Source organism: Stegostoma tigrinum, chromosome 2 (assembly GCF_030684315.1).
Source record: "Stegostoma tigrinum isolate sSteTig4 chromosome 2, sSteTig4.hap1, whole genome shotgun sequence".
Classification (NCBI taxonomy): domain Eukaryota; kingdom Metazoa; phylum Chordata; class Chondrichthyes; order Orectolobiformes; family Stegostomatidae; genus Stegostoma; species Stegostoma tigrinum.
Genome location: NC_081355.1, coordinates 148,540,232 through 148,567,360, shown reverse-complemented (window position 1 = coordinate 148,567,360; position 27,129 = coordinate 148,540,232). Strand labels below are relative to the sequence as shown.

The window sequence follows — 27,129 nt, the reverse complement described above, 5'->3', positions numbered from 1 at the left end:
ACCCAATTTACTTCCCTGAGACTTGGGTGAGCAGAAAACTTGCACTGAGTCTCTATACTTAACAAGAACTACCTTTAATTACAAATAAATAGATTCTAACCAGAGGTAAACCACTTCAAATTGTCAACATATTGGTTACAAATTAAAACTCCAACCCATATCTAAAAGCCCACCACAGCACACATACAGACAAAAAATAAATGGGGATAATGGGAACTGCAGATGCTGGAGAATCCCAGATAATAAAATGTGAGGCTGGATGAACACAGCAGGCCCAGCAGTATCTCAGGAGCACAAAAGCTGACGTTTCAGGCCTAAACCCTTCAAGAGAAAACCACCAGCTTTCTTTAGCTTCATGTATTTTCACCAAAGAACACCACCTTCCCCCCGACCTTCCAGAGGCCCTAAGGTTGGATACTGTTCACACCTACCAGGAACCAATCCACTAACATCCACTCCCTCCACCACCAACGCTCAGTAGCACCAGCATGTACTACCTACAAGATGCACTGGCAGAAATTCACCAAAGATCCTCAGATAGCACCTTTCAAATCCACAACCACTTCCATCTAGAAATGGAAGGGCAGCAGATACATAGGAATACCACCAACTTCAAGATCCCCTCCAAGGCACTCACCATCCTGAATTGGAAATATATCACCATTCCTTCACTGTCGCTGGGTCAAAATCCTGAAACTCCCTCCCTAATGGCATTGTGCATCAACCCACAGCAGGAGGGCTGCAGTAGTTCAAGAAGGCAGCTCTCCACCACCTTCTCAAGGGCAACTAGGGATGGGAAAGAAATGCCGGCACAACCAGCAACTCCCACATCCCACAAAATGAATAGAAAAGAAAATCAGAGAGTTGTCAGGCCAATGACCTTTTGCATCACAGCTTGTCAAATTGTTAGAAACCAATCAGCTACATGTTACCAGCTGAACTTCACTTTGTATACATACCCCAACTATTTACACTCATCCCTACTGCTTGCAAAACAACAATGTAAATACAACTTCCAATGAGATTCAGTAACTTGTTTTTTAAAAGTACAGGAATTCTTTCCTCAATCCTATGTCATAAATATCAGCCTATAATCAAATTAAAGCAGAATAAGATGTGGTCTTTACAGTATGGAACGCACACACTGAAATAGATCACACGCTGAACTAAGAGTGTGCACTCTGAAATAAATTGCTCGCACTGAAATTTAATGCATGCCTGATCTTCAGCATACACACTAAAATAACCTGCCCACACAGAAATAACATGTGTACCATGAAACAGAGCCTGTACACTGAACTGAACTGCACACTCTGAAACAGACAGCATATTTGAAAATTGAATACACACAATGAAACAGATCAGACACAATGAACTTGAGCACAGGCACTGAATTACAGACCACACACTGATCTTGAACGTGCACAATGTACTAGAATGCATGCATTCTAGAGCATACGAGAGTACACACACTGAAATAGACAGAACACACTGAAATAGGCAGCACATTCACTTAACCAGATTGAGGTCACTGAATGTCCATTTTGATTCTTGGTCCTCCTTTAGTGCATCTGAAAAACTTCCCAATTCTCAGATTTATTAGTCTTTCTAGCCACTTAATAAGACTTCTAGAGTCATAGAGAATTACAGCACAGAAACAGGCCCTTTGGTCCAACTTCTCCTTGCCAACCAGATATCCTATATAAATCTAGTCCCATTTGCCAGCATTTGGCCCACATCCATATTCATAAACCCATCCAGAAGCCTTTTAAATGTTGTAATTGTACCAGCCTCCACCACTTCCTCTGGCAGCTCATTCCATATATGCACCACCCTCTGTGGGAAAAAATTGCCCCTTAGGTCTCTTTTATCTTTCCCCTCTCACCTTATACCTATGCCCTCTAGTTTTAGATCACCCCCACCACAGGGAAACGACCTTGCCTATTTATCTTCTCTATGTCTCTCATGATGTTATAAACAGTTATAAGGTTGCTCCTGAGCCTGCAGGGAAAATAGTCCCAACCTATTCAGCCTCTCCCTGTTGCTCAAACCCTCCAACTCTGGTAACATCCTTTTCTGAACCCTTTTTAGTTTCACAGAGTCATTCCAATAGCAGGGAGACCAGAGTTGCTTGCAATACTCCAAAAGTTTAAATCTTATACAATCCTTAACTTCCTTTGGCAAGCACAGTTGACTGACCTTTATTTCGAGTTTCTGCAGGAATGTATTGTTGTTGCGAGCCACATAGCAATCCTCTAAAGGCAATCCATTGCCTTAGACAGTCATGCTTTTTAATGTGTTTTCCTAATCTACCCCAGCAATTTGCCCCTCACGCCTTCAAAATTTTAATTACTCAAATTTGACATTCTTGCTTCCTCAGTTTCAAACACAATGTCACCTGCCGTCATATTGTGAATTAGAAACAAAAACAGAAATTGCTGGAGGAACTCAGCAGATCTGGCAGCATCTGTGGACAGAAAGCAAACACTTGTCTAGTGACAGAATTGATAGAAGCTAGGAAGAGCTGGTGTATCTGCACCTATACCTCGATCATTTCTAAACAAGGGTCACTGGACAGAAAGTGTTGAATCTGTTTTCTCTCCACAGATGCTGCCAGATCTGCTGAGTTTCTCCAGCAATTTCGGTTTTTGTTTCAGATTTCCACTGCCTTTGTTTTATATGAAGTTTTTAATTCGTCCTTTTTATTACGTAATACAAGATCTAAAATAACATGCCATGTAAATGAATCCTCAACATTCTGCTCTAGAAAACAATTCCTAATACACTCCAAAAAGTCATCCTCCACAGATTTAGAGCTCAAACGGTTGATACAATCTTTATGCGGACTGAAGTCACTCATCGTAACTGGGTTGTCCATGCTACATGCATCTCTCATCTCCTGTGAGGTCATCCAGAAAAATGGACCAATACGTAAATGACGAAAAATTGCAGCACACTGCTGTGCAGAGGGATCTGAGTGTCCTTGTGCTTGAATTACAAAATGTTGGTTTGCAGGTGCAGCAGGTAATGAAGAAGGCAAATAGAATATTGCACTTCATTGTTAGACAGATGGAGTTTAAAAACAGGGAGTTTACACTGCCGCTGTACAGGGTCCTGGTGAGACCGCATCTGGAGTACTGCATACAGTTTTGGTCTCCTTACTTGAGAAGGGATATTCTGGCACTGCAGGGGCTGCAGAGGCGACTTGCCAGGTTGATTCCAGAGTCGAGAGGGTTGGCTAATGGGGAGGGATCGAGCAGACTGGGACTTTACTCACTGAAGTTGGAAAAATGCCTGGGGCGGTTCGCAATCTAATAGAAACATATAAAATTATGAAGGGAATAGATAAGATACAAGCAGGGATGTTGTTTCCTCTGGAAAATGAAACTAGAACTAGGGGGCATAGCCTCAAAATAAGGGGGAGCAGATTTAGGACTGAGTTGGGGAGGGTCTTCTTCACCCAAAAAGTTGTGAATCTGTGGAATTCCCTGCCCAGTGAAGCAGTTCAGGCTACCTCATTGAATGTTTTTAAAGTAAAGATAGGTCGATTTTTGAACAGTAAAGGTAGTAAGGGATATGGTGGTTGGGCAGGTAAATGGAGCTGGCTCCACGAAAGGATCAGCCTTGATCTTATTGAATGGTGGAGCAGGCTCAAAAGGCCAGAAGTCCTACTCCTGCCCCTGTTTCTTATGGTTTTATGTAATATTACATCCTGCACTACCTCTACTGCTTCCAGTTAACTCCAACCCAATGTCTGCTGCCCCTTGCTGTTTCTTAGCTCCAGCCAAACAGATTGCACAAATTAATGTTCTGCTCTAAGATGCTTGTTTACTGATGCACTGAACCCACCTTGTATTCTCAGGTCCACCTCGTCTTCCTCTTTGTCTGTCCGTCCTAAACTCCGAATATTCTTGAATATTCAGTTCCCAGTCCTGGTCACCATGCAGTCATGTTCCTGTAAAGGTAATTATATCAGAGCCATTTCACTCTATTTGTGCTTCTAGATCACCTATCTTGCTGCAAATGCCTTATGCATTCAGTTAGATTGCTCTTAACTTTGTCTTTTTGGCATCATTCCACATTTGAGGCATTCCGTGAACTAGAGGGCATACATTGAACGAGGTAGCAGACACGGAAATAGGGGCCACATTCAAACTACAGCTCACACACTGAAATAGAGTACACTCGCAGACAGTGAACTAGACTGCATAATGCAAAATATAATGCACATTGTGAGCTCAAGCATGCGTGCTGAAACACAGCACGCACAGCAAACTGTAACATCGACAGTGAGCTACAGCACACACACACTGAAATAGAGCGCACAAACTGAACTAGAGCAACTGCACTAAAAACAATGTCTCCTGTGAATTAAAGCACACACATGGAGACTAGGCTCACATATTGAGCTCCAGTGCACACAGATTCTGTGTGCTCAAACTAAATTATAGCATAAACACTGATCTACAGCTTACACACTGAAATAGAGTCCTTGCATTGAACTGAAATACACACTTGAAATAGAGTGCACAGTGTGAACTGAAACATACACACTGAAACAATGTGCTCTCATTCAAACTGCAATGCACACTGAAGTAAAGAATGAACTAAAAAATAAGCTGATTGAAAGTCTCTAAAAAGTTAATTTAATTTTTTAAGGGATTCACATCGATGAAATCCTCCATCAAGGTTTTAACCACTGTGTTTAATTTCAAAATGGATATGACAATACTGACGAGAGTCAATCAGGAGACAAGCTTGGATACAAAGGAATTACAACCATAAGGTCAATAACACACACACATACCTCTTGCAGCTGGTTGCTCCAGGCCAATGTAGCAATCCTTTATAAATGTGGCAATTAAATCTGTCCATACATAGTTAGGCTATTAAATGGCCGAAGATGATTGTTATTTACAGCCACCCTATCTCCCTGCTCTACAAAAGTCTCTGAGTTGAACAAAGAACACTGTTAAACATTAACAATACCTATCGCTGTGCCTGTGTGAGTCTGATTTTGGAAGGAAAATTCCTTCTGGCTAGAGCTAGATACTAATGACGCTGATTAATTCTGGAGCTAGCAAGGGAGCAGCATTTATAACAAAAGCAGAAGTTGCTGGAAAAGCTCAGCAGATCTGGCAGCAACTGTCAAGGGAAAAAATCAGAGTTAATGTTTCGGGTTGGCTGACCCATCCGCATGTTCTGAGAAAGGGTCACCAGACATGAAACATTAACTCTAATTTTTTCTTCGCAGATGCTGCCAGATCTGCTGAGCTTTCCTAGCGACTTTGTTTTTGTTCCTGGTTTACAGCATCCACAGTTCTTTCAGTTTTAACAGCATTTGTGAGTTGTATTGTGATGCTAATGGCCCTTGGTGAGAGTTTAGTTGCTGGGACAATGTGTCTTTGAGCTGGAACATTAAACTGAGACCCCTGCATCGCTGTCAGATGGAGAGGACAGATCCCTCTGCCCTATTGGAAGAACAGCAGATGTGTTCTTCCCAGTACTTTAACCAAACCCGAAATGTCAGCTTTCCTGCTCCTCTGATGCTGCTTGGCCTGCTGTGTTCATCCAACTCTACACCATGTTATCTCTTTATTCCCAAATGAACTGAATTTTGCTGCACATACACATTGGTCCTATGTTTCATACATTGCAATGTTTGTTTTTATCTCTCTGGGGACTGTGGGAATCACTGGCTGGAACAACATTTATTGTCCATCTCTATTTGAACCAGAGAAAGCAATGGTGAGCTGCCTTCTCGTGTCACTGCAGCCCATTGGGAAGTGGGAAGTTCTAGGATTCTGACCCAGGGCTAGTTAAGGAAAGGCAAGATAGTTCCAATTCAGGATGGTGGTTGATCTAAAGACAAACCTGAACCTGCGTTGACCCACAAGCGTTGTGATGTGCTTTGAGATATCTTGAGTTCCCAAGACGGGTGATCTAAATACAAGATATTCTCCCACTCATTCTCTTGAAGAGTTTATTTTGTAGAGCCATATCCCTTCTGGCTACAGTTTGGTGTGTTGTCACACTTGGATTAGTTTCAAGAGATAGTGAAGGGACAGCATTCAGTCATAAAGCTGTTGAGTTGACAGAAATTAGTAGTGATGTAGTCTATGTGTATTATATCCTACAATCACTGGGGACTCACTTAGCATGCAAAGCTTTCATCTTGTTGGCTTGAGTAATATCCCTTAGGCTCCACTCTTCCCTTTCCTCCCTGGGTATGTTTCAGATCTGATTAAACAAGATCTTCGGAAAGCTTTTGATAAAATCCCCCGGGGGGCAGTGGAGGGGGGGAGGGTGTTAAAAAGCTTAAAGCACAAGGAGAGCAGGTAATTCCCTGGCATGGATGAATTACTGACTAACAGACTGAAGCAGAAAATAGGAATACTTGCGAGTTTTGAGAAGATTTGTAGCTCAGGTTGAGGTTCTGGATGTGAGTTTGCTCACTGAGCTGGAAGGTTAGTTTTCAGACGTTTCATCACCATTCTAGGTAACATCATCAGTGAGCCTCCGACGAAGCGCTGGTGTTATGTCCCACTTTCTATTTATCTGGTTAGGTTTCCTTGGGGTGGTGATGTCATTTCCTGTTCTTTTTCTCAGGGGATGGTAGATTGGCTCCAAATCAATGTGTTTGTTGATGGAGTTCCGGTTGGAATGCCATGCTTCTAGGAATTCTCGTGCATGTCTCTGTTTGGCTTGTCCTAGGATGGATGTGTTGTCCCAATCAAAGTGGTGTCCTTCCTCATCTGTATGTAAGGATACGAGTGATAGTGGGTCATGTCATTTTGTGGCTAGTTGATGTTCATGTATCCTGGTGGTTAGCTTTCTGCCAGTTTGTCCAATGTAGTGTTTGTCACAGTTCTTGCAAGGTATTTTGTAGATGACGGTCGTTTTATTTGTTGTCTGTATAGGGTCTTTTAAGTTCATTTTAAGTTCACCAACACACTAAAACAGCAGCTAATGAACTTCAAAGACCCTATACAGACAACAAATAAAACGACCGTCATCTACAAAATACCTTGCAAAAACTGTGACAAACACTACATCGGACAAACTGGCAGAAAGCTAGCCACCAGGATACATGAACATCAACTAGCCACAAAACGACATGACCCACTATCACTCGTATCCTTACATACAGATAAGGAAGGACACCACTTTGATTGGGACAACACATCCATCCTAGGACAAGCCAAACAGAGACATGCACGAGAATTCCTAGAAGCATGGCATTCCAACCGGAATTCCATCAACAAACACATTGATTTGGAGCCAATCTACCATCCCCTGAGAAAAAGAACAGGAAATGACATCACCACCCCAAGGAAACCTAACCAGATAAATAGAAAGCGGGACATAACACCAGCGCTTCGTCGGAGGCTCACTGATGATGTTACCTAGAATGGTGACGAAACGTCTGAAAACTAACCTTCCAGCTCAGCGAGCAAACTCACATCCATAGGAATACTTGTTGGCGGCTGTGACTAGTGAGGCATCTCAAGGTTTAGTACTTAGACCCCAGTTGATCACAATATAGACCAACGATTTGAAGGTGGGGACCAAATGTGACATTTCCAAATTTGTAGATGATACAAAGCTAAGTAGGAAGATGTAAAATGGCTTCAGGAAGACTTGAACAGGCTTAATGACTGGGCAAGTACATGGCAGTTGGAATGTAGTGTGGAAAAATGTGAGGTCATTCACTTTACTAGGGGAAACTGATATGCAGAGTACTTTACAAATGGTAAAATGTTGTAAAATGTAGGTGCAGAAAGAGAACTAGGTAACCTTGTGGATAAGTCACACCGAACACATCAGTTACAACGGATGCAGCAAGCTATTAGAAAGGCTAATGGAATGTTAGCATTTATTAGGAGAAAGTTTGAGTGCAGGAATAGTGAAGTTTTGCTTTGATGGGAACCTGTTATTCAAAGTTTTGGCAAAGATCTGTAGCTCAGGTTGTGGGAGAGGTTGTTGACTTGCTCGCTGAGCTGGCTTGTTCTCGTTCTGACGTTTCGTCAACATGCTAGGTAACACCATCAGTGGAGCTTCCAATGAAGCGATGTTATTCTACTCCATTTGGTCCATTATGGTGAGTAGTGTCCTTTCCAGCTTTGATCTGTATGGGTTTGTATATGGGGTGCAATTCTATATGTTTGTTGATTACATTATGGGTAGAAAACTGTAACTGTAATTGGACAACAAACATATAGAGTTGGACTCCATATACAAAACCATTCATATCAAAACCGGAAATGACACTACTCACCATAATGGGCCAAACAGTATAAACATCATTTCATTAGAGGTTCCACTAGCATGGTAATGAAATGTCTGAACGAAAACAAGCCAGCTTGGCAAGCAAGGGAGCTTGGTATATCACATTATGTGCAGTTTTGGTCTCCTTATCTCAGGAATAATATTATTGCCACAGAGAGAGTGCAACAAAGGTTCACCAGAGTTATTCCCAGGATGATAGAAATGTCCTATGAAGAGGTATTGAGCAAACTGGGCCTGTCCTGTCTCAAGTTTCAATTAATAGGAGTTGACCTAATTGAAACTTACAAAATACTGAAAGGTTAAGTGCAGGTAAGACGATTCACCTGGTTCGGGAGTCTAAAACTAGTGGGTATGATGTAAAAATAAGAGGGATGCCATTTAGATCTGAGGTGATGAGAAAGTTTTTCTACTCAGAAGGTTGTGAACCTTTGGAATTCTCCACCATAGGGAATTGTAGAGTCAGTCTTTTAGGTACGTTCAGGTACAGGTTGATAGATTTCTGATTACCAATGATGTACGGGGTTACAGGGATTGTGGTTTCAATTGGCATTCAAGTTTCAATCCACCATGATCATACTGAATGGCAAGCCAGGCTGGATGGGCTGAGTGGCCTGCTTCTGTTTTCAAAGGCAGGAAGATGCAGTGTTGTGCCTGGAAAGAAAAATCTCTTGTGCCTGAGTGGGAGAAGTAAAGGGAGGTGGAGTAAGGCATTTCCAAAGATAGGAACTTGCACTATCTTATTAAAGGGAAAAATGCAGGTACAGCAGTGGCTACAGAGAATCTGAATAATGATGACACCAGAAACCATGGGGACATACATATATCAGGAAAAGACAGATAGGGTGGCTCTCCTTTCTCTTGAGAAAGGGCCAGGTGGGTGAGCTCTTTAAATTATGGAGGTTTTTTTGATAGAATAAGTACAAGAGATCATGTTTCCTCTTATGGAGGAAAACATAACTGGACGCCATCAATAGTCACCAAGAAAACCAATTGGGAAATCAGGCAAAACTTCTTCACTCTACCAGAGGTGAGAAGATGAATTTGCTCCCACAGGGAGCAGTCAAAGTCAATAGTGTTGATGCATTTAAAGAGAAGCTAGACATACGGATGGCAAAGTTATGAATGGTGGGTTAAAATAGTAGATTTAGATGACAAAAGATGGCAGAAGGTTCATCTGGTTGAATATTTCCACGTTGTATCTTTTATGTGATGCTGTGTATACATAAAGGAAGGGTTTCATTTACAGACCCCAGACTAATGCAGAGATAATGGGAACTGCAGATGCTGGAGAATCCAAGACAACAAAATGTGAGGCTGGATGAACACAGCAGGCCAAGCAGCATCTCAGGAGCACAAAAGCTGACGTTTTTGTCAGCTTTTGTGCTCCTGAGATGCTGCTTGGCCTGCTGTGTTCATCCAGCCTCTCATTTTGTTGTCCCAGACTAATGCAATTCATTTTTCTTTAAAGCTCCCAAATGAAGGAAGATAAAAGTTAAAGTTAAGTTAAATAAATAAAGTTAATCAATATCACTTAAACTGCTCCCAGTCCTCCTTTCTCTTCTAAAACAAAAATCCTGTCTGATAACCAGTGGCAGCAAATAACCTCTGATGAGTCTTAACAAGAAGAGGCACTTGCTATCCAAGACAAGTTACAGTTTACTGCAATGACAGCAATAAATGCAATTAACATTGGCTATCTAGATATAATTACTACAGGGGATGACATATCCATCATGATTGGAACCTTGTGCTGGACTGCCCCATTCTCCATTAAAAAACTGTGTGATATTATCAGATTGGGTAGAGTTAGCATGAAATCAATATGAACTCCTCTGAGCCATTCCCTTGTACAACTGTCTCAGTCTAATGATATCAGGCAGGATCCACAAATAAAAACCAACAAAACTCTACCATAATTTTATAATATTAGTCCTAACAAATGAAAAATATTGGTGGAGAGGTACTGCAATGTTTGTTACATTGTCTGTTGCAATCCACTATGTTCAGTGTCCATTATAATCAAATTTAAGCCACTGTTCCAGATAATTGAATAGTTTTTGCGCATTTCACAGTGTGTGCCTGGAATTTATCCTGTGAAATTAGAAAGAAAGAAGAAAGAATCTGACCATAAGACCACAAGATATGAAGTGATAATGAGAAAAACTGGTCCTGCTTTAAAAAGGAGAGAAGGTACGAGGAACTGTTTGCAGCTTTGGAGAAAAAAATGCACTAAGACTGCCCAGTGAAATAGTCTTGCTCTTTGGGGACTTTGAGTCAAATCACAGTAGCACCATTTGTTGTGGGTTCAGGAGAACTCAGCCTAGCAACGAGCCTCTGATTGGCCAGGTTGCAGACCCTGTGAGGGGAGTGAAACAGAGGGAGAAACAAGGAGATCTCCGGCACCTAGTTACAGCAACCTTTCTCTCTGCCTTTATCTGTAAAGTTGCCTTCTCTAATTTTGAAAAAGTAGATAAACTCTTCTAAATGCAAAAGGCAACCAAAAGAGTCCAGCTTCAAACAAGTTATCACTGCAGATAACATCTGGGCATCAGTGAAGGATTGAGGACTGTGAAACCAACCCATCTAGTTTTGTGATTTGGGACTGCAACAGTGCTCCTCCAGCCATTTTATTCCCTTCAACTTGTGACTGTGTGCATGTGTATACGTGAATAGAAATTCTATTCTTCTATTTGTCCAATTAAAGCTGAACATATTACAATGAATAGAGCAGTACGTTAGTGTTACTGAAGAACCTGGCGTGATTTGCTTTTGACCTGAGTAGCAGTCAGTCAGAGACAAATTGATATTTGAGACAGTAGCATTGAATCTTGCCACCTGGTGCAAATCCGAGAATGTTTGGGATTGATTTCTAGCCATTACCCCAGCGGATTGTGAAGAACTAAGAACAAATGAAATAGAAGCAGAAGCAGGCCATTCATCCCCTTCAGCATGCTTCCTAGCACTCAATGAGATGATGAATCATCATTTACCTCGACACTATTTTCTTACACAAAGTCCCACACCCCGGAAGGTTTTAATGTGCAGAAATCAATCGATCTCAGTCTTGAACATAATTGTGAGCTTTTTTTTTCACTAAGAGCATATTAACACAGTCCATCCACCGGTTCACCTTTACCCACAGTACATGGAACATAGAACAGTATAGCACAGGAATACAGCCTTCAGCCCACCATGTCTGTGCTGCTTATGATACCATTCATGTTGTAGTTACTTACATAAAGAACTAAAATTGACTGTTTGAACGTGACTTCCCTTTTACAAAGCAGTGTTGACTCTGCCTGATTACCTTGAACTGATCTACGTACACACCTATAACTTCTTTTATAATATGACAAGTATTAAGTTAGCAAGTCTCAATTTTCTGCCTTCCTCCACTCTTGAATAAAAGAGTTAGATTCACTGTTTACCCGTCCGATGCAACCATTCACAAATCTGAAATCCAATGCATCAACCATCTCACCAACTATTACTTCTAAAACCCGAGGATAAAATCCATGGGAGCCACAAGAATTTGTTAGTCCATGGCTCCAACAAGTTGCTCAACACAACTTGTCTGACAATTGCAATTTTCTTGAGATCATCCCTCTCTTCCATTTTTTGTTCTAAATCTAGTTCTGGGATGCTTCTAGTACCTTCAATGGAAGAGGATGATACAAAATACACAGTGAATTCCCCTGCTATCTCCCTATTTTCCATTATCAGATCTTAAGACTCAATTTACTAATTTTTTTTAAAATGTAGATAGAAACACTTGCTAACAAAGTGTGAAGCTGGATGAACACAGCAGGCCAAGCAGCATCTCAGGAGCACAAAAGCTGACATTTCGGGCTTAGACCCTTCATCAGAGAGCTCTCTGTTATCCTGGATTCTCCAGCATCTGCAGTTCCCATTATCTCTGATACAATTTTAACCTCACTGCGAAGCCTCTTCCAGAGATGCCTAACCTGAAGAAGTTACCCTCCTCCATCCGGACCAACCTCAGGGAATCTCTCTCCCACTGCAACTCTCATGTAATCTCTTCGGCCTTCGAACTGCTCAACCATGTTCTGAAGCAAACCAGCTCTCTGATGAAGGGTCTAGGCCCGAAACGTCAGCTTTTGTGCTCCTGAGATGCTGTTGGGCCTGCTGTGTTCATCCAGCTCCACACTTTGTTATCTTGGATTCTCCAGCATCTGCAGTTCCCGTTATCTCTAGAAACACTTGTTGACTGTTTTTATTTTTCTAGCCAGCTTTCTCTTACACTCTAATTTCCCCCCATATTAATCCTTTAATCATTCTTTGTTGTTCATATTGTGCCTAATTGTCTAAGTTACCACCCATCCTTGGGCAACTATATGGTTTCTCTTGAGGTTTGATGTTATCTTTACTGGTTTTTTTGTTAACTACAGATGGTAGGTCCTGCATTTGGAATGTTAGAATTTATCAGTTCTGTGTATTCTGAAATATCATCTTTAATTTTAACCGGATCTCTATCTGCATATCCCCACACATTGTTTGCCAATAAATGTTGCTAGCTCATGTTTTGATGTCTTTACAATTGCAGACTTGTTTGCCTTGGATCATACTGGTATCCATATGATCCCACATTCTGCTAATACAATACATACAAACATATGATTTGGGAACTGGTGCCAGCCATTCAGTTCTTCCGTACTGTTTTGCCATTTAACAAGATTAGACAATGACACAACAGCATACAGGAAAGAGATTGGAGTAAAGGCAACTATCTCTCCATCAATGTCAATAAAATGAAGGAGCTGGTCATTGACTTCAGGAAGCAGAGTGGAGGGCACACCCCTTTCTGTATCAATAGTATTAAGTTGGAGTTGGATGACAGCATCAAGTTCTTGGGAATGACGAAAACCAATGATCTGTCCTGGTTCACCCATGTCGACTCAATGGTCAAGGAAGCACAACATCTCTATTTCCTCTGAAGGCTAAGGATATTCAGTATGTCCACAAGGACTCCTACCAGATTTTCTATATGCACCATAGAAAGCATCTTATCTGGATGTATCACAGCTAGGTAAAGCAACTGCTCTGCCGGAGACTGCAAGGAACTACAGAGAGCCACGAACACAGCTGCATCCATCATGCAAACCAGCTTTCCATCCACTGACTCTATCTATACTTCCCGCTGCCTCAGGAAAGCAACCAACATTATCAAAGGCTCTGGTTATACTCTCTTTTGTTGGGCAGAAGATATAAAAGTTGGAATGCACGTTTGAACAGATTCATGAATAGTTTCTTCTCCACTGTTATCAAACTAATGAACAGACCTCTCGAATGTGAATTCTGATCTCTCTGCCTCTGCTACAGAGATAGGGATGGAGAACGGGACTAGCTGGGTAGCTCTTTCAGAAGCCAGTAAAGGCACAATGGGTCAAATGCCCTCCTCCTGTACTGTAAAATTCTATACTGTGTCTTTGCTCCTGTACCTCCCTTGGAGGTTCCCATTCCCTGAAATAAATGTTGTCATCCAAATGCCAGCAATATTCCTAGGGGCTGCTGGATACAAGGTGGTCCATGTGATCAGGCTTGTGTATGCATCAATGTACAATTACCCAGTCAATGCTCACACTCACCAACATAAAGCTGCACTCCTGAAAATCACTATCCTCCTTCTCCCAGTCCGTGCCATGCTCCTGCCCTATGTATAACCAGTGCTCTGAGGATGTTGCTGCCCATAAAAGCATTGTAGGATTTCAGTAACAAGTTCTTGCACCCCATATTTTACACATCTAAATGTCTTACCCAAAGTTTTATCGATCATTATGAGTGCAGCCTGGTGATACAATGTAACTTTGATGCGGAAGGGAAGTTTCTTCCTGCAGATGGGTCCAGAAATAAGGAGCACTCATGAAAATTAGAGTCAACCTTTTAGGGTAAAGATGTGGGGAAATTTTTCTCTCAGAAGGTTGTGTGTCTTTGAAACTCTCTCTACCTCAGAAGGCGATCGAGGTGGGGGTGTTCACTGTATGTTTTTAAGGTGAAGGGAAATAAGTTCTTGGTTTGCAGGGACAGCAAGGTTCTCAAGGGTAGCTGGGAGAGCAGATTTCAAAAGGCAGACATCCTATTGAATGGGAGATCAGGCATGAGGGGCAGAATGGACTACTGCTGCTCCTAATTCATAAGAAGAATCGTCAACTAATAAGATACCCTAAATTGTAGCATCACTTTTGTTTTGGCACTGACTTCTACAGCAATGGAACAAGAGGAGACCCTTCAGCCCCTTGAACCGAATCTGTACTTGACCACCATTTACTCTGATTCCTTCCTAGCCGTCGAAAGCCTGTTAACATCAGGCGTGAAAATGTGAACTGACCTGAACGCTACCCTTGCGGGAGGCAGTTCCAGAATTCTGCATAAAATCACTTGCTAATTTCACTTCTTAAAGACAGGACATTAAATGTTATTCTATCCCGCTCCCCATTTGGCTTTCCCCCACTAGAGGAAGGGTTCTGCCCACTGGGGGGAGTTCTGTGAACACTCTCACACCTTGTTGAGACCCTGGGCTCAGAACAGCCCCTACACATTTTAAACTCAAAACACAAAACAACTTGCCACCGACACTTCAGGCACCAGGAGCTCTGTGGATCTGAATGAACAGTTAGCTGAGTAGTCTGCTTTGACAACAACACAACGTCACTCCTGGAGACAGCATTCTGATGACTGCCGGGATTAGTGTTTGAAACTGGGAAGCAGCAGGAGAATCGGTCAATCAGGCTCTGTTAGGAAGGTCCCCCTGGAGCACTCTGAGGACAAGGTGTTAACTAATCAACTTTCTCAGCATTGGTGAGTTCTACTCCTGTGGAAGAACAGCAGTGATAATTTTTAGCTGAGGTGTGGTCTTTTGAAGAATGGGAACATGATAAAATTAAAAATAAGAGCATACAAAGATGTGGAAAATTTTGATCAGGATACCTGTAAAGATGGGTCCTGCACTGCTCCTCATCAGGATCTCATTGTGCCTCCAATTCCTGCCCATTGCACCTCCATTATCAATGTCCATGCCTTCATTATCCTGAAAGTTAGGAATTCCCGCTCTAAACCTTCCTTCTCCCTCCCAGTGGCTTCAACAGCTACCACTTTGGGGGTCACCATCAGTTATGGAAATGCAAGCCCCTTTAAGGGTCAGCCAGAGCTGCTCCAGAGGTGATGGAGTGCAGGCTATGCGTATCGGGCTGTGTCTTTAGGAGCTGGGGCCTTCGCCAGTTCAGGGAAAGCGCCCCAAAGGGAAAGGTATAAACTAGTGTTGGGCTAGAATACACATTTACAATAAAACCACTTATAAATCTCTGAAAGTCTCATGGTGTCTAATTGAAGACATAGCCAGACATCAGTCAGTTAAATACTACTACCTCCTTGCGTGGTTCTGGGCAAATTGTTTTTGATTGCACATCTGTGAAATGACAGAGGTGCTATATACATGTTGTTGTTGTCACTGGTGTACTTTATCATAGAATGTTTACAGCACAGATGGAGGCATTCTCAGCCCATTGTATCTCTACCTGACTTCTGAATGATCAATTCACTTTGTGCTATTCTCCAACCCCTGCTGTGCATAGCCCTGTGCATTGTTCCTTTTTCAAATCACTGTCTAATTCCCTTTGAGAACATCCATTTCACCTGCTCACAGGCAGTGCATTCCAGACCCTAACCACTCGTTCATTATCAATCCTTTCATAACAGCTACTCTCTAGTCAGACTCCTCCTGGTTTTGAATACCTCCATTGAATCTCCTTTGAGCATTCTTATCCTCGAGGAAAACAGGCCCAACTTCTCCAATGTATCTCCAGAATTGAAATCCTGGATCTATTCTCAGGAATCCTCTCTGTAATTTCTTGCATGTGCTTTCTAAAGTGCAGCAGGAACAGTTAGCTACAACATTCCAGCTGATGTTAAACCAGCATCTCATACGTATTATGCACGAACCAAAGATGATTGCCTCTTTAACATAGCTTCTGAGGAAGGATCACTCGACCCAAAATGTTAACTCCAATTTCTCTCCACACAAGCTGCCAGACATGCTGAGCTTTTCCAGCAATTTCTGTTTCTGTTTTTACCATAACTTCCTTGTTCTTGTACACTTTGTCTCAATTAACTACTCCGAGGATATAGTGTATTTGGTGAGCAACTCTCTTAACCCATCTTCAATTGTACTTTGCATTCTCGACCCCGGCTCTTGCACAACATGTTGAACAATAGCCTTTTATTTCACAAAACCAAAGAACTGCGGATGCTGTAAATCAGAAACAAAATCAGAAATTGCAGAAGATCTCAGCAGATCTGGCGGCATCTCTGTGGAGAGAAATCAGAGTTGAAGAGTCAGGTCCACTGATCTTTCTTCAGAACCGATTAATTTTACATTGTCACTCCATGTTCTTCCTACCAAAATGAATCAGTTGACAAATGACTACATTAAATGCCAAGAGCCACAGATGTCACCATTCCACAAACTTATCAATGTCCTTTTGAAGTTCTATACTGTCCTCCTCACAATGTACAATGCTTCAGAGTCTTGTTTCATCGGCAAATTTTGAAATTGTGTCCTGAATACCAAGATCATTGATATATGTCAGGAATAGGAAAGGCCCCAAAACCAAATAAAAACTGAAAGAACTGTGAATGCTGTAAATCAGGAACAAAAACAAAGTCGCTGGAAAAGCTGAGCAGGTCTGGCAGCATCTGTGAGGGAGTAAACAGATTTTAATGTTTCAGGTCCAATGTCGGGTTCTGAGGAAGGGTCACTAGACCCAAAAGGTTAACTCAGTTTTTTTTCTCCCCTCACAGATGCTGCGAGACCTGCTGAGCTTTTCCAGCAACTTCTGTTTTTGTCCCAAAAACAAACCTGGGGGAGCTTCATCACCAACTTACCGCAAGCTGTAAAAACATTTATTAACCATTATGCTCTGCTTCTTATCATTCCTGTCAATTTTGTATCCATGTTGCTTCTGTCTCTCTTCATCCATGAGTATCGCTTTCTTCATAAATCATTTATTGTTCATAAAGTCATCGAGCTATACAGCACAGAAACAGACCCTTCAGTCCAACTCATCCACGCTGACCAGATATCCTAAACTGATCTAGTCCTATTTGCCAACATTTGGCCCATATCCCTCTAAAAGATGATCAGAGGATTAGATAGGGTGGACAGTGAGAGTCTTTTTCCGAGGATGGTGACTTCAGCTTGTACGAGGGGGCATTGCTACAAATTGAGGGGTGATAGATTTAAGACAGATGTCAGAGGCAGGTTCTTTACTCAGAGAGTGGTAAGGGCGTGGAACGCCCTGCCTGCAAATGTAGTTACCTCAGCCACATTAGGGGCATTTAAACAGTCCTTGGATAAGCATATGGATAATGATGGGGTCGTGTAGGTGGGGGTGGCGCTGAGATTAGTTCACAGGTCAGAGCAACATCGAGGGCCAAAGGGCCTGTTCTGCGCTGTATTGTTCTATGTTCTATGTAAAACCCTCCTATTCAACACCCATCCAGATGCCTTTTAAATATTGTATTTGCACCAGCCTCCACCACTTCCTCTGGCAGCTCATTCCATACATGCACCACCCTCTGTGTGAAAATGTTGCCCCTCAAGTCCCTTTTAAATCTTACCCCCTCACCTCAAATCTATGCCCTTTAGTTTTGGATTCCCCTACTCTGCAAAAAGATCTTGGCTTTTCACCCTATCCGTGTCCCTCATGATTTTATAAACCGCTACAAGGTCACCCCTCAGCCTCCGACACTCCAGGGAAAAAAAGCCCCAGCCTATTGAGCCTCTCCCTATAGCTCAGACCTTCTAATTGTTGCACTGTAGCAAATGCTTTCTCAAAAAGCGTTGCCTCCTCATCAGCATTGTCCTTCAGCCCTCTATGTTACCTCTTCAAACAAGATCAAGTATGTTCGTTCGTCATGATTTTCCATTGAGAAATCTGTGTTGATTTTCCTTAATTTGTCTGTATTTTTATTCACTTTGCCCTGAATTATTGGTATTAGAATTTTTCTCACTGCCAAAGTTAAACTGACTTGTCTGTACTTGCTGGGCTTTTCTTTACCACCTTTAATGAACAATGGTGTAACTTTTGCAGGAACAAAAACAAAAGTTGCTGGAGTAGCTCAGCAGGTCTGAGCAGCATCTGTGAAGAAAAAAATCAATTAATGTTTCGGGTCTGGTGACCCTTCCTCAGGAATCAGTTGCTTTTCCAGCAACTTCTGTTTTTGTTCCTGATTTACAATATTCACAATCCTTTTGGTTTTTATTGAGCATTTGACATTTACAATCCTCCAGTCCGCTAGCATCACCCCTGAATCTCAAGAAGATTGGAAAATTATGTCACGTGACTCTGTAATACCCATTCTCATTTCCTACAGTATCAACGGTTGGATCACATCAGGTGCCATGTCAACTTTCAACACAACCAGGGTACCCAATTCTTTCTCCTGATCAATTTTGAACTCTTCTAGTGTTTGAATTCTCTCCTTTCACCATTGCCTGGGTGATTCCTTCTTCCCTGGTAAAGAGAGACGCAAATTATTCATTTAGGATTTCAGCCACGTCTTTCTCTCTCTTGAATAAAATACTGATTCAGTTCCGAATCAGCCCTAATTCTTCTTTTTACATGTCTATATAAAAGATTCTCGTCTATGTTACCTGCCAGTTTCTATTTGCATTCCCTCTTTGTTTATCTTATTTGCATTTCAATTCTGCTCTGACCCTTCTATGTTCAATTTGATTCTCAACTCTATTTTTACCTGACATTTATCATAAGCACTTTCCTTTTCTTTATCTTCATTTTTACCTCTTTCTTATCATCTTAGGATCTCTGGATTTGTTTGCGTTACCTATTTTTTAAGGCAATATACCCTGACTGCTCCAGAATGATCTTTCCTTTGAAATCAGCCCATTGTCTGGCTACCATTTTTCCTGCTAACCTTTAAATGCAATGTATTTCGAATTGAGCCATCTTTATCCCAGTTTAATTGCCCTAGCTCATGATTGTTCTTTGCCCTTTTCTGTGGCCAACCTAAATTTTATGACTCAATGAACAGGGTCTGCTAAACGAGAGGGATGGACTAGATGGGGAGAAGCTATTCTTATTGGTAAAAAGAATGGAAATGAGAGGGCATAGATTCAGTGTTGTGCTAAACATGTCAGTAAAACCCCTTCACTCAGCAAACACACTGTCCAGTAATGGTGTGGAGGCAGGTTCAATTGATGCATTCCAGAGGCCAGTGGATGATAATTTGGATAGAATGAGTGTGTGAGGGATTGGGGAGAAAACAAGAGATCAGGACTAGGTAATAACTCTCGCTTAAAGAACTGGAGCAGACCTAGAATCATACAGCTGTACAGCATGGAGCTCGACCCTTCAGTCAGACTCGTCCATGCTGACCACATATCCCAAATTAATCTAGTCCTATTTACCAGCATTTGGCCCACATCCCTCTAAACCCTTTCCTTTCGTAAACCCATCCAGATGTCTTTTAAATGTTGCAATTGTACCAGCCTCCACCACTTCCTCCAGCAGCTCATTCCATACACACACCGCACTCTGTGTGATAAGGTTGTCCCTTAGGCCCTTTTTAAATCTTGCCCCTCTTGCCTTAAACCTATGCCCTCTAGTTTTGGACTCCCCTACCCTGGGGAAAAGACCTTGACTATTCACCCTATCCAAGGCCCTCATGATGTTATAAACTTTAATCAGGTCAACTCTCAGCCTCCATCGCTCCAGGGAAAATTGTGCCAGCCTATTCAGCCTCTCCCTGTAACTCAAAATTCTCAAACTCTGACAACATCTCTGTAAATCTTTGCTGACTCCTTTCAAGTTTCACAACATCTTTTCTATAGCAGGGAGACAGAATTGATGGTAGTATTCCAGAAGCACCTGAACACGATGGGCCAAAAAGCCCCTTTCTGCATCTTAACAATTCTGCAATTCTATTTCAGACTGAAGCTTGATGCTGGCTTTAAAACAAAGCTGTCTTTGTTGTGTCTTTTGAGGATGTATTGATGGCAAGATCAATTCTGGAATAAATGTAGCCCTGGTCACATCACCTCGTAAGGAAAGCAATGAATAAGGGGATCAGGGAGGAAATTGAACTGAAAGAGATGATCAGCCATGAGCATACTGAATGCATTGATGGGCTCAATGGACCAGCTCCTGTTTTTAACATCCTCATGAAAGGTCATGATTCGTTTGAAACAGGTATAGTCTCGGGATAAAGAGGCACCAATTTAAGACTGAGTTCAGGAGGAATTTCTTCTCCCAGAGGATTGAAAGTCTTTGGAATCCCTTGCCACAGAGAGCTGTGGGGCCAGGGTCCTTAAGTATATTTAATGCTGAGATAGATTCTAGACCATTTGGGGAATCAGGGGTCATGGGGAAAGGGGAGGAAAGTGAACATGAGGAATATTGGATCAGCCATGATCCTATTGAATTGCAGAGTAGGCTCAAGGGACTGAATGGCTTCCTCCTGTTTCTATTTCTTGTGGTTTATCAAAGGCTCTGAATGACTTGCCCACAATTACAGTGGGCTTTTGAGGACCAAGTTATGAAGGTAGGTGTGGACCATTCTGATACACATACTGAGGGGAAAACTGAGGGAAGATGTGAGACAAGACTTCAAAATAATAAAAGATAGAGAAAGCTATGAAATAATCAAACAGCATCCCCAATCAGACTTGAAGACATGAAGACATAAGATTCAGTCATTGAATCCGCTCTACATTCCTTTCAAGCAGCAATTTCCAGATCAATACTAAACCTACAAGATAGCTCTCATCTATCCCCCAGCTTTGCTTTTTGCTGTTTATCTTACATCTGTCTCCTCTGGTTACTGACCCTACAGGGAAGGTGATGGCCTCGTGGTATAATCTGCACTGTTAACCCAGAGACCCAGATAACGTACTCGGGACCCAGGTTCGAAATCCCGCCAGGGCAAATAGTGGGATTTGAATTCAATTTTTTTAAAAATCTGGAATTAAGAGTCTAGTGATGGCTGTGAATCCATTGTCGGAAAAAGCCCATCTGGCTCACTAATGTTCTTTAGGGAGGGAAACTGCCATCTTTACCTGGTCTGACCTACACGTGACTCCAGACCCACAGCAATGTGGCTGACTCTTAACTGCCCTCTGGACAATTAGGGATGGGCAATTAATGCCGCCCTAGCCAGCGATGCCCTCATCCATGAATGAATTTAAAAAATCTGAGACGATTACTTCTCGCTCATCCATTCATAATAATGACAAGGTTTTGTTTTATTTTCTCATGGGATGTCGCACCATCGGTTAGGCAGCATGCATTGCCCAGGGGGTACTTATGCTGGGCTTGGAGTTACATGTAGGCCTGAGCATTCCTTTCCCTAAAAAATATTAGAGAGCCAGATGGGTTTTTAGTACACAGCTCCAATTAGACTAGCTTTGTAATTCCAGATTTTAACTGAATCTAAATTTCACCACTTGCTGTAATTGGGATTTAAAACCATGTCCCCAGATCTTCGGTAGCCCAGCAAAGTTGCCCCTACCACCACCTTCCCTTTAACAAAAGATATTCCATTACTCCCTCAAATATTCATCAACCCCAGCTACACCAAAACCTAACCCTTCACACTCTCATTTGGTAGCTCTTACAACTAAAGGTCCAAAATATATCCTGAGCATGAGTTGTTCGTTTGTGAGAGACCCCAAGGCAAATGATCAACACTGCTGTTTGTTCCTCACTTTACACCGCACAACACCAAATTCGGGGCTCACTGGATCAGTCTCTGGGATAAGCACTGTGCATCAGGGAAAGGCAGAGGTTATTGCATCTGTACTGCCTGCAAGACTCCAAATGGAAGAACAGGGTAGACACTGAGTAGTTTCTTCCCCAAGTTTGAGACATGTTGGATGCCAAGACATGGTTTAATGTTGAATGAACAATCATTTAGGACTAAGATGCAGGTGGGACGGATGGCCAAGAGACATAGAGTCATGGAGATATACAGCACAGAAACAGAGCCTTCAGTCCAACTCGTCCATACTTATCAGATATCCTAAATTAATCTAGGCCTATTTTCCAGCATTTTTCCCATAACCTCTAAAACCTTCCTATTCATGTGCCCATCCAGAAACCTTTTAAATATTGTGATTGTACCAGCCTCCACCACTTCCTCTGGCAGCTCATTCCATACACGCACCACACTCTGTTTGAAAACATTGCCCCTTAGGTCCCTTTTAAAACTTTCCCTCTCACCTTAAACCTATGCCCTCTAGTTTTGGACTCCCCAACCCTGTGGAAAAGACCTTGGCTATTCACCTTATCCATGCCCCCCATGATTTTATAAACCTCTAACCCTCAGCTTCCGACGCTCCAGGGAAAATAGCCCCAGTCTATTCAGCATGTCCTTATAGCTGAAACTCTCCAAACCCAGCAACATTCTTGTAAATCTTTTCTGATCCCTTTCAAGTTTCACAACATCCTTCCGATGGCAGGGAGACCAGAACTGGACATAGTTTTCTAAAAGTGGCCCAAGCAATGCCCTAAGATTATATTATCACTCAGTGTCCTTGCCTCAGTTTAAATCCTTTGATTCTCATTTTTTTCTGCACTGTTTCATGTTTCCTAAAACAGGGAGACCAGAACTGAATGCAGTATGGTGATAATCTGCCAATGAATCCATTACAATCCTTGGGAGACAGTGGCATCACTGGACTAATTAGATTAGATTAGATCCCCTACAGTGTGGAAACAGGCTCTTCGGTCCAACAAGTCCACACCGCCCTTTGGAGCATCCCACCCAGACCCATCCCTCAATAACACACACGCACTCTTGTACACTATGGGCAATTTAGCATGGCCGACCCACCCAGCCCATACATCTTTGGACTGTGGGAGGAAACCAGAGCACCCGGAGGAAACACATGCAGACACGGGGAGAACGTGCAAACTCCACACAGACAGTCACCCGAGGCTGGAATCGAACCCGGGTCCCTGGTGCTGTGAGGCTGCAGTGCTAACCATTCCAGAGGCATAGGCCAATGCCCTGACAATATGCTCTTAATGGTTACTGGGTACTTGGCCAGACAGGAAGGTGGAGTTGATACCATAACCAGATCAGCCATGATCTTATTGAATGGCAGAGCAGGGTCAGAGAGAGGATTGGCTGACTCCTGCTCCTAAACCCTATTTTTCTTTGAAGGAGAAACTCCTTCATTCAAAGTTAGGAATGTTTGGAATTGGATACTGCAATTATGAATGTCCCATTGTTGAATCTTTCTAAGATTGGGATTGATATGTAATTAGTCTCTCAGGAAAACAAGATCTATGGAGAAATGGGTGGGAGAAGCAGGTCAGTCATAATTGGATAGAACATAGAACATAGAACATTACAGCATAGTACAGGCCCTTCGGCCCTCGATGATGTTCCGACCTGTCATACCGATCTCAAGCCCATCTAACCTACACTATTCCATGTACGTCCATATGCTTATCCAATGACGACTTAAATGTACCTAAAGTTGGCGAATCTACTACCATTGCAGGCAAAGTGTTCCATTCCCTTACTACTCTGAGTAAAGAAACCACCTCTGACATCTGTCCTATATCTTTCACCCCTCAATTTAAAGCTATGCCCCCTCATGCTCACCGTCACCATCCTAGGAAAAAGGCTCTCCCTATCCACCCTATCTAACCCTCTGATTATTTTATATGTTTCTATTAAGTCACCTCTCAACCTTCTTCTCTCTAATGAAAACAGCCTCAAGTCCCTCAGCCTTTCCTCGTAAGACCTTCCCTCCATACCAGGCAACATCCTAGGAAATCTCCTCTGCACCCTTTCCAAAGCTTCCACATCCTTCTTATGATGTGGTGACCAGAACTGTACACAATACTCCAAGTGCGGCCGCACCAGAGTTTTGTACAGCTTCACCATAACCTCTTGGTTCCGGAACTCGATCCCTCTATTAATAAAAGCTAAAATACTGTATGCCTTCTTAACAGCCCTGTCAACCTGGGTGGCAACTTTCAAGGATCTGTGTACATGGACACCAAGATCTCTCTGCTCATCTACACTGCTAAGAATCTTACCATTAGCCCAGTACTTTGCCTTCCGGTTACGCATACCAAAGTGCATCACCTCACACTTGTCTGCATTAAACTCCATTTGCCACCTCTCAGCCCAGCTCTGCAGCTTATCTATGTCTCTCTGCAACCTACAGCATCCTTCGCCACTATCCACAACTCCACCGACCTTAGTGATAGAATGGTGTAGCCAGCTTGATAGGTTGAACAGCCCTATTTCTGCTCATATTTAAGTTCTTAAATCAGCAAATTTCTCAAATTTCTCCTTCTTTAAATAACAATTAATGGTATGGCCCTGGAGTGTGTTGTAGAACAGAGAGGCCTAGAGGTTCAGGAAGATAATTCTTTGATATACGCATTCCAGGCGGACAGGGTAATTAAGAAGGCATTTAGCACACTTGCCTACGTTGCTCAGATGTTTGAGTTGGGATATTGTGTCGAGTTTGTATAGAATGTTGGTGAGGCCTCATCTGGAGTACTGTCTGCAGCTCTGGATTCCCTGTGATAGGAAGGATTTTAATAAACTAGAGAGAGTTCATAAAAGATTTACCAGGATGTTTCCAAGAATGGAGGGCTTGAGTTATAAAAATAGGGTGGGTCGGCTGGGACTGTTTTCACTGGAGCACAGAGGGATGACCTTACAGAGGTTTATAAAATCATGAGGGGCGTGGATAAGGTGAATAGCAAGGATATATTCGCAAGGTAGGGGAATGCACAACTAGGGGGCACGTTTTTGTGGTGAGAGGAGAAAGTTTTAAAAAGGACATGAGAGTCAATCATTCTACACAGAGAGTGGTTAGTGTGTGGAATGAACTGCCAGTATTGGATGCTAGTACAGTTGCAACGTTTAAAAGACTTATGGACACGTAAATGAGGAGGAAAGATGTGGACGAATATAGGCCAAATGTAGGCAAGGTGGGATTAGTTTAGTTTGGGAACAAGTTTGTCTGGGAGTAGTTGGACTGAAGGCTCTGTTTCCCAGCTGTATGACTCTGTGACTCTGTGACACTATCAGTAAGCTGATTAGAACTTTGTCTGAAAGACTGACAAATATCTCAGATCTTTTCTCTTCCATCCTCAACAATGGGGCCTTCCATTCTTCCTCTGTTTGGTTTAATGCTGGGTTTGCACTGCACCAGGGGAATTAACATCCAGGTATTTAATTAGGACTTCACTCAGGCACCCTTTTTCCAATCAAAAAATGCTGCGCCAATCTATTTCTTTCTCAACGAATTTCACCCAATTAGGTTAGGACCTGACCCTTTCACTCCAGTCACTGGTGACTGCACCAGCTGCTTCTCATACAAGATTGGAACTGAAGTTGTCACCTTAATCCTCTTAGAGTAAAGCAGCAAGATATTTCAACAACTGCAGAGAAACTGTACATACTGCTATGCCCACAGCCAACTTTAGAGAAAAAAAAACAAAATAGATTTTGTAGTGATTGTAATGAAGTCAGCCATAGAATATGAGTTCCCTGACTGGGGCTGGTAACCTGGGCCAATCAGGGAGCCCAGGCTGGCAGATATAAACAGGAATGTCAGAGGTTCTGCTTACTCTGAGAGCTGGCTCTGAGGAAGCTGGATCGGTGTCAAACACCATGCACATGTAACTAAAGGGTGACTTGGTGATGGGATACCGGCCTCTGTGCAGGTATTTCACTGGAAATTAGGGAAAAGCACTCTCCTGAAGAAATTCACTCACAACAGTTGACTTTGAGCTGGGTTAAGCATTTCTGGCACCATGTCGTTACTTGGGAAGCTGAGCTCATTTGATCCTGCCATCAAAGTTTGGGCCCATGATGTGAAAAGAATGCATTATTTTTACTGGGCAAATTTTTTTTCATCCATGGGATGAGGGTATCACTGGCCAGGTAGCATTTAGTGCCCATCCCTAATTGCCTCGAGGGCAGTTAAGAGTCAACCACATCGCTGTGGGTCTGGAGTCACATGTAGGCCAGACCAGGTGAGGATGGCAGTTTCCTTCCCTAAAGGACATTAGTGAACCAGATGGGGTTTTCCAAGAATCAACAATGGATTCATGATTAGCTTCTTAAATCCAGATATTTTATTGAATTCAAATTCCGCCATTGGCTGTAGCAGCATTTGAACACGGCTCCCCAGAATATTATCCCAACCCCAACCCCCCCAAAAATGACATTGGGGCAGATGTAAACTGAGATTGGGGAACATCATTTAAGTGAAGATAATTGCATAGCCTCACTCAGGACATATCCTGAATAGAGAGACTCTAGGTCAGCCAACAGCAATAATCCCAAAACAAAGCCAAGATTCGCACAGTTAAAATTTTCTTCAAGATCTGTGCTGGCCGGCCATTGTAGTTGCTGCTGGTATGTGAGCTCAAGAAAAGAAGAGTCCCACTGGACCTAAACTGAGTAAGACAACTCATAGGCCACTATCCAGGAAACAGCACGCCCTGGACAGTCAACCTATATCTGGTTTGGAACAGTTAAATTGCTCAGCAACATCCAAAGCAGAACCAATCAAAATAAATGTCCGATTAAATGGTCACTGGATTCTAATGGAGGTTGATACTGCTGTGGCCAGTGACCACAGAAACAGTCCTTACAAAACATGTGATAATAGGAACTGCAGATGCTGGAGAATTCAAGAAAACAAAAGTGTGGAGCTGGATGAACACAGCAGGCCAAGCAGCATCCCAGGAGCACAAAAGCTGACGCTTCGGGCCTAGACCCTTCATCATCTCTCTGTTGAAGGGTCTAGGCCCGAAGCGTCAGCTT

At 42.5% G+C, this 27,129-nt stretch overlaps 1 protein-coding gene across 8 annotated transcripts in view; it reads right to left on the bottom strand.

The window, feature by feature from the left end:
* scn5lab (sodium channel, voltage gated, type V-like, alpha b) overlaps positions 1-27,129 on the bottom strand; it is a 432,064-nt gene that overhangs the window by 362,365 nt on the left and 42,570 nt on the right. For 6 of the 8 annotated variants that reach the window (XM_059640055.1, XM_059640086.1, XM_059640082.1 and 3 more), the window contains exon 2: positions 3,850-3,955. The exons of the other annotated variants lie outside the window; for them this stretch is intronic. The gene's annotated coding sequence lies outside the window, so the exon portion shown is untranslated. The remainder of the gene's footprint in view (positions 1-3,849; positions 3,956-27,129) is intronic. 8 annotated transcript variants of the gene reach the window in all.